The sequence below is a fragment of the Nicotiana attenuata genome, unplaced genomic scaffold (genome assembly GCF_001879085.1).
Source record: "Nicotiana attenuata strain UT unplaced genomic scaffold, NIATTr2, whole genome shotgun sequence".
Lineage (NCBI taxonomy): Eukaryota > Viridiplantae > Streptophyta > Magnoliopsida > Solanales > Solanaceae > Nicotiana > Nicotiana attenuata.
This window is the reverse complement of record NW_017671675.1, coordinates 121,785-131,329: the sequence shown is the minus strand read 5'-3', so window position 1 is coordinate 131,329 and position 9,545 is coordinate 121,785.

Below are 9,545 nucleotides of genomic sequence, written 5' to 3'. Positions count from 1 at the left end.
CTCTCTTTTATTTTCGTAACACTTATACTGCACCTTTTAACTACCCAACTCTTATCTGAATATTTCTCAAGGATCACGATGTCATAACTGTGAGGCTGAATTCACTATATTGGGTTTTACTATGTTTATCTTGCACAATATGTTAATTTGTCTGTATCCTCTTGTCTAGCCATAACTAGGTCCTACTCGAATCAACTACTAACTACTCGTTTGCCCATTCTCATATCAATATTCCGCGTAATCTTTCTTGGGTTATTTCCTTTGTCTTAACTTACGTTCCGCACTAGCTCCTTATCTATCAATAACATCCCGGGCAGGAACCCTGACTTCCTCTCCTTTACGCCGTGTTTGCATAATGTTCTGGAATCATAGAATATCAGTAGGATTTGAGTAAGGGCAATCTCATCCCTTTCTCATTTTTATCGCATTCTTCCTTTACCATTCCATAGTTACTAGAACCACTTAATTCTGACTTAATGCCACATAACTCCATATTCCCCCCTTTAGGGGAATACTAAGATTTAGCGTTACGACGATCTACCTATAGATGTTTTACCTCTTCATCTTTGGCGTCTTTTCACATCATCGGTGGCCCGTACTCGTCTTGCGGTAATCCTTCTGTACCAAGGATAACAAAAATTTCTTACTCACGAGGGTAACACTTAGTGTAACTGATACATACAGTCCCTTAAGCTTAACTTTGTTCACATTGTTTGCTTTAGGGAAGCGTCTTCCTAAATGACCTTTAAAGGTTATTCTTCTGTCGTCCATTCTATTATTGCCAGAATGAAATCTGAAATTCTCATGATGTCGACCATTACAGATCACTCAGTCCCTAATTCATGTTTAGTTTATCTTGTTCACCAATCCATACTGATTTATATTACTCTAGGGTCTAACTTTTCCTTTTGGTAATCACGTTAGAGTCACGAACTTATTTCTCAAAATGAGGATGTGGCTTTATGACTGATACTCTTTTGTTGCCTCAAGGCCTGTTACCTCTCGTATTTTCCTTTCCTTGTCTATAGACTCTGTAATACTATCAATTTTTTATCTATCATTGCCATCCATGTATCACATATTACTCATAATGCTTTATTAACTCTCTTCTTATTTCCGCTAACATTTATGTCTATCACTTTATTCTGAAAACTTCAACAAGACATTCTCTTGCTTTTAGCTCCCCTTACTCCATCCACTGGCCCTTCGGGTTGCCTATCTTTAATTTTTTTTAAACACTCTAATATTCATATCTAGCTGTACTGTTCTAGAGTGCACCATCTGGGTGTCTCACAAGGATATCTATTAGCACATTTGCAATAACCTTCGAAAATGTCATTTAACACAAGCAATCCATTCACCATTTTGGGTTACTCTAACCCCAGCCGGATCCTGATATCCCGTCCTTCTCCTAAACTACACCTATTACCCCTATAGGGCATAACTGAGATGGGTGTGGTCAATTATACGTACCTCTCTTACTATTGAAGGTAACTCAAAATGCTTATATCTCCCTTCCTGAGTGGTAAGTAATGATAATCTTCACTAGCTGAGTACCTCGTACCCTTCTTTATCTTGCTTCTTATACTTGTTGAAACTTGTATCTACCTTCTGATTCTCTTGTTGTTTTTTACCATATGGGTGGATAGATATTCAAGCCTTAGGGCTCCTTTTCCAGAAGCTCACACGTCTTAGTACATACATGATCTACTGGAGACCTTACATTTACTCATCATAAGCATGATGCAAAATCAAGTTCCTCTGACTCAACTCTTCCACAACCGCATTCCATCCCTTACCAACCGTCTTTCTAGATGTAGGCATCGTCGTATTATAAATAAGATAAAGTTTAGGAAATTGAGTTCTTACAACTGAGCTCTACCACACGATCTAGAGTAAGAAGAAAGAGTGACAGTCCTAAATGCCTTATAGCCTCCTGCTTATAAGTGTGGTGCACAACACACCCACAAACAAGACTCTACTAGACACAGCTTGTACTCCCTAGGACAGAACTACTCTGATACCACTTTTGTCACGACCCAAACCGATGGGCTGCTACGGGCACCCGGTACCTTACTCAACCGAGTACCAACGTAACGTATCTTTCTTATTACAACATCATAGGTAAATGGGCCAAAAGGGCCGTCATGGGCTAACCAAAATAAACATAAGGGAATACTCAATATAGGACAACCAAACCTGATATAAAGTCTTATACATGTGACATGCGGGCCTATAAGGCCAACATGATCATTTGTAAACTCAAAACATAGGCCGATAAGGCCATACAAGTATCCGTGTACATGATAACAAGCCTCTAAGAGTACATAATATCATAAAGGTCGGAACAGGGCCCCGCCATACCAATCAATACATGTACTAATCATACTGACCAAAGAAGCAACTCTGGGGAAAATGGATGCACCAACACCTTCCGCTGAGCTGATAGCCCACTTGGAGGACTCTCAACCTGTCTATCGGGACCTGAGAGCATGAAACATAGCATCCCCAAGCAAAAGGGACCAGTACAAATAATGTACCGAGTATGTAAGGAATGAAAATCAGTAAATAATAGACATGAGAGAAACAGGGAGTAAAAGACTCAACCTGTAAGTCTGAATAGCTTTGTGAATCATTTAATCTTTATAATGTCATGCATATGCGTATAAATGTTGTATCATGCATAGGTATATGTGTTCATAACATCATGAAGCCTTTGAGGGCATCCCATTATATCATCTCGGCCACTGTGGGCAAAATCACCAATGTATACCAGCTGATCATGTGGTGGTGCGTATATAACGCCGTAACCTTTTCCCATATCCCATATACATATAATATACATATATACGCATATATAACACCATCTGGTCATGGTTCAATGTAAATGAATGCAATGTATGAGAAGCACGTCAATAAAACCTCTCGGAACGTCATAAGACCATTATGCCTTTGATTAATATCATGAAATAAACTTCACCAACTTACGTATTTTTTGAGACCCATGAACCGATGATAGAATAATAGGACACATGGGCAATCAAGAACATAGGCACCTTTAGTATTTCTATGAATAGAGTCATTTATGAAAGTTGTACATAGGGGTGGCAAAATGATTCAAAGAAAACAGCTAACCACCCATATTATCCACTAAAAAATGGGTTGGATAATGAACTTTTTAAAAACGGGTCAAATATGGATAAGAACCATATTATCCATTTAGAAAATGGATAACCAATGAGTAACCAATGGATAATCAATGGGTCTAACTTTTACATTTGTAAAGCCTCAAATCGGGGGTTCCTCAAGTTAGAGAGACTAAGAATTCTCCTAAAAAGTGATCATATATAAGAAGTCATGGATAATATGGGTAACCCATATTATCCGCCGGTTAACCCATTTTTTATCCGTATAAAATATGGGTCGGGTTGGATAATTGATCCGTTTTTTCATTACCCGTTTTCGATCCGACCAGCCTATTCGCCACTCCTAGTTGTGCATTTGCTCATTTCATTTATATTGTACGGATCATGCCAAAAGGAAAGAAGGGATAGCCTTAACATACCTGAGCCGATTCTCTTGACAATCCTTCCAACATACGTCAATTGCGACAACATGTAACGGCGAATCGAAGTAGGGAAAAATCCGTATGATGTTCTTGAGAAAGATTGTAGCGTGATTTCTTAGAATCACAAATTTCACGCTTTATCGCATTAGGAAGTTTTAAATGAATTCTTGGAGTTCCATCCGTCACTTAAACAAGCTTAACATCCAAAGACTTGGAGTTTCAAATGAAATTTTTTAGAGTTCCATCCGTAAGCTTAACATCCAAAGACTTGGAGTTTCAAATGAATTCTTTAAAAGTGTTAGTTGGTAGGCCCCACAGATTTTATGACTTAGCCACTTAGTCTTTCAAACGTGCCATGTTGCTATATGATTCAAGAGTCATTTCTTTAGCTTTCATTGGTTGACACGTTAGGGGATTTAACTTTATCCATATATTTTTAATTAATCTCCCACTAAAATTTATTAATTATCCACATAATTAAGAATTATCTTCAATTACTTAAAATACTACTTACTTTTAACACACTTTATACATCTTACCATCATGGTCATGTGGTACCTTGTATGGTACTAGTCCATAAATACGGGCATTATAGCTTGGACCGTATTTTACCTCAAAATGTCAAACTTCGACGAAACTCATTTTCTTTGATTTGCTTACCCTCTCTCCTTCACGAATTTACTCATCACTTTTTTGAAATAGCATAATGCTTATAATATCAAAATAATCTCATTCCCAAACTTACATTGATTAACTTCGATGAAACTTTAACATACGGAAATGCGGGATGTAACAGTAGAACTCCAAAAAAACGGGGTCGAGCCCTTCATTCGACCCCAAGGAAAACGGGCTCAAGGTGAAGGGATACGTATAGACATACGTAAAACTTTCATTCGTGAAGGTAACTCGCTCTATCATATCTGGAGCGAGCATGTTGAGGTTTGGGCAGTTGCAGTCCTCCTTTACTGCAGGAATACTGGAAGGGCGAATAGAGAAGGGGTACCTACTAACGGCCCAAGTTCGTGGAGACGCAAATGGGGGGCATTTGTATTTATACCCACTTTTTGTGACACATTTTAACCTGTGCTCGCTTTGCAAAAAAAATTGCAAGTGTACCCGCTTTTTCACATAACTTCAGCATGCGGGGCTGAATTAGCAAAGGCAATCACACAAAACTTCAGCATTTTAGTAGCCGGGCCTGAAGTTTAGTTCTAGAGCTGAAGTTTTTATTTTGTAACTCGTGAATTTCGGCTCTAGAGCTGAAGTTTTATTTTATAAGTTTTTGTTTAGTAATCTGGAAACTTCAGCTCTAGAGCTGAAGTTTTCTAGTTATAAAATAAAAACTTCAGCTCTAGAGCTGAAGTTTTTGTTTAGTAATCGGAAAACTTCAGCTCTAGAGCTGAAGTTTTTGTTTAGTAACCGGGAAACTTCAGCTCTGCTCGCTTTGCAAAAAAAATTGCAAGTGTACCCGCTTTTTCACATAACTTCAGCATGCGGGGCTGAATTAGCAAAGGCAATCACACAAAACTTCAGCATTTTAGTAGCCGGGCCTGAAGTTTAGTTCTAGAGCTGAAGTTTTTATTTTGTAACTCGTGTCAAGCTGAAGTTATTTTATAAGTTTTTGTTTAGTAATCTGGAAACTTCAGCTCTAGAGCTGAAGTTTTCTAGTTATAAAATAAAAACTTCAGCTCTAGAGCTGAAGTTTTTGTTTAAGAGCTGAAGTTTTCCAGTTATAAAATAAAAACTTTAGCTCTAGAGCTGAAGTTTTTGTTTAGTAACCGGGAAACTTCAGCTCTAGAGCTGATGTTTGCCAGATATAAAATAAAAACTTCAGCTCTAGAGCTGAAGTTTTTGTCTTTGTAACCGGAAAACTTCAGCTATAGAGCTGAAGTTATTTAGTTCATTGTATGTTTAATACCCCAAATAACACTCTTTTCACATAACTTCAGCTATAGTTCTATTTAATTACTACTAATTATTTCCCCACAAACTACAGAACCTTCAATTTACTACATTATCAACAACTGTAGTATTCTACGCAAGGCAAAGAAGAAAGAAGAAGATGCATTCTGTGAAGGAGAAAGTAAGCAACGCAGTGGAGAAAGCAGCAGCAAGGACAAAGGAAGAGGTAAGCAACGCAGCGGAGAAAGGGAGCTGAAGTTTTTTAAAAAGTGGGTACAAGTTAAAAGTTTTTAAAAAAATGGGTATAGGTTAAATGGGGGCGACCAAATAGGACGCCCCGTGCAATTTCTACCGCAGATGGGGCCTTCTCTTGGAAGTCGTTAGCAGTATTCAGGTGTTTGGGTATGATGGTATTTACAATGGGAGGCTCGGAATCAACGTCAGCTTCTTTGTCTTTGTTTCTCTTCGGGCTCCAGCAAAGAGAAGACCAGAGTTTCTATAAGAGGCAGTAGAAGAAGCCATGGTAGTAAAAAGGCAGTAAAAATTTGAGAAAAAGTTAGAGAAGATGAAAGTTTTCTAAGCAGGAGAAGGTTGAGTGTAGAGAAGACGATAAACTTATGAAAATTTTGCAAGTGAAAGAGGTAAAATGATGAGTAGAAGTAAGATACAGACGGCAAAAATCGTGGTCATGATTACCTCAAGAATCAGCAAAAATATTACTGAATTGTGGGGCAACACGTATTCGGCTATTTAAATGCGAGAAGACGTGCGTTTTTTCAAGTGTCAGAAATTGTTAAGGAACTTTTCCGCCAAGAAAGGGATCTTCACCAACTTTTCGGTGACACAAAGATGTGACACCGGAAAGCATGGGGACTATCTGTATAGGGTAAGATTGATTTATAATGAATAGTCGAATAATAGCATGATACGTGTTCGAAGACAGGTAAAAGGCGAATCAAGTAACAACCAGTATCGGGAACAACAACTGCAATTGACATCGGATAAAACCCGAAGGAGGCATGGTCCACGGGAGTGTGTCGAATATTTGCCATCAGATAGCATTCAATGAAGAATATTCTCTAACACTAATGGGCATTTGTTGCAGAGAATATTTGCATTCGGCCTACCGTTACATATTCATCAATCACCCATTTATTGTCATTTAAGTGGGGCTTGACCCTAGGATCTTGTATAGCTATAAATAGCAGGCTTAGCAGCCATTGTAAGAAACAAAAAATGTTGGTCTAACATATGCCATATTTCACTTTCACTTTCAATTAAGATAACTTTACTTGCTCTTTTACATTGCTTTCATTTCCGTCTTCAGAGACATTATGCTCGGGACCAGGCTTGTCATTTTCTCTAATTTCAATTGATAAGTCTTATTTTTAATCTTATTTTATTATTATTTTTTAATCAAATCAATTCGCTTATCTATAAACTACGTTACAAATTTAACTGTACCGTTTTGCGAGTAAACATTGTTTGTTCGATAGCAGCACATTGGTAGAAATTAGTAAAAGAAGAAAGAGAGAAGAACAGGGGGGAAAAAACTCTTCCTAATTCTTGGGCATTATTAACTACTACGACTAGTATAATCTATATCTATACTATATTAAAAGTGGGAAGTTTCTAAGCCTAAAGTTGAAATACAAAAATGCCCCTCAAATCTGACTGACTAATTTGCCCTTCATTAAAAAGAAATCTTACATATTAAATGTAAATTTTAACTATTCTAAATCATATACATGGTACATCTTCCACTACTGAATGTGAAAACCCTTGTTAAAAACCCAACTTTTCTATTTTATTAAAAAAAAAAAATTGCCGCACAGAAACAACAAAAAGTTCCAATAGTCACGTCTTTAGTCATCCAGTATCAAACCGTTGCACGGTTAATTATTTCAAACAGTAACCTTTCCTCACTTTTGCTCGTTTGTGTATTTGATCAGTTTGCTGGTATTTTTCAGGCCATCCATATTTCCGGATAAATCCTCGGTGATATCTTGTCTTGTAAAATTGACTTGTAAGTTCACTTATATTTACTTAGCCGTAAAAAAAAAAGCGTTCTTATTTGTTGAAACTTCTGGTTAGTAGTTATCAATTGTGGTTGTTTATTACTTTGTATTTTTGGTTTGAGGCTATTTGATTACTTCAGTTGTTTTGAAATTTCCTGGTGCTTTATTTTTAAAAGCGAGTTAATCACTTCTTCGGCTTTGCTGCTTTAGACATCCATGCCTTACAATCTTGTTTGTGTTTCTCCGCTAAAATAAGTTATTCAATATTAGTCACAAAGTTCTGTCCACCAAATTATATGTTGCCAGTTAATGATGACGAAGCAAGCATGTGATAATTTCTTCATGGCTCAATAAGATGAATGGTCATGTAGCAAAGATTATAAATTGAATACATACCTCTCTATATTTTTTTGTACAACTTTTTGTTCTTTTGGTGTAAATTAAAAAGGGCAAACTATAAAATTAGCCGGTTGGCCTAAACTAATTATATTCGCTAGCCATATATATATATATTACTGGCTATTATTTTTGGAGAGACTAGGAATATATATTTCTCAATATAAAATGGTGAATGGTAAATTAACAGCAAAGCAACTATCCCGCCATTTTACTCTGTACTTCCCTACTATGTGTAAAGTAGGCATTTTTCTGGTGACTTTTCTATAGTTTTGTAACTATAGATTTTGCTCTGTATTGAATGGTACCTCTACTCACGATGACTGTATATGTGCGCAGGCTGAGTTCCCATATGATTTTTTACTGAAAGGCCCATATATGATATGTAGTATTTTCTTTGAGTAAAATTTGTAGATGTGTTTCCGATCCAATATTTTTCTTTCCTATTGCAAATGACCTTATACTAATGACTGAAACAAGAAGAGTTGTGACTCTGTTATTATTACACTTAAATCACTTATGTTCATTATCCGGCGATCTATCAACTTCAAAAAATGCAGAGTTATTTTTTCTAACTTTTGATATTATTCATGGGCGTTCTTGATTAACCTGTTCTTGATTAACCTTTAATACAGTCAGACCACTCTATAAAAGTTTTTATTATAATAACCGTTCACTATAATGGCCAAGTTTTCTTTGGAACCAATCTTTCATGTTATATCATAGTACATATATTCTCAATAACATCACTTTACTATAGCAGCAAAAAAATTTCAAAACAAATGAGGCTTTATAGAGAGGTTTAACTGTAGTTCAAAACAGTTATTCTCCGCCGTTCTTGGTCCCTTGTGAAAAAGTCAATCTCAAGTATCGAAACAGTTGTCGATCTTATATTTCTCGTAAGGTTCTGAAGCTTGATATATAAGGACGGCTTAAAAAATTTGTTATGTAAGCAAAAACGCGGAGGGTGAGATTGCTTTGTATATTGTCGCTGAGAATGTCCATTGTTTGGTTTTTGATTGTTACAATCACAGTTGCAGCAAAGCATGAATTAAAAAAAGAAAACGAATCATTATATACAGATCTGCTCTTGAATCCAATCAGTTTTTAATACGCAATTATTTGGTAGATATTGCATTGGCGTGGTATTTCAAATGCTTACTTACTGCTTTATTTAGGACAACATTACCTTCAACTTCCATGGACCCAACAAAAATGAGTGCTTATGTTGTGCAACTAGATCCAAATACATAAATTTAGCCATTTAATTAATTAGGCATCAGTACATCACATAATATGGATCCCCATTTGTTTGGATCTACATTGTAGTTTATCCAATCATCTTGACCTAAAAAAATAAGCTAATATCCATATTGTTTAATCACATAAACTTTCACAAACTTATACTTTAGTCTTTCATTTACGGTCAAACTCTCTAAAACAACCTCTTTTATTTCAAATTTTTTTAATTGATATAATAAAGAGTTGCTACAGAGAACATATGTTATAACATAACTTGAGAGATTATACTCAAATCTTGGCCGTAATAATAAAATATTCTTATAAAGAATGATTTCTATAGAGAGGACTAGCTGTAAATTTCTTTTACTCAAAGCATTATTTAATAGTAACCCATTTTACAACATAACTTGATATATATA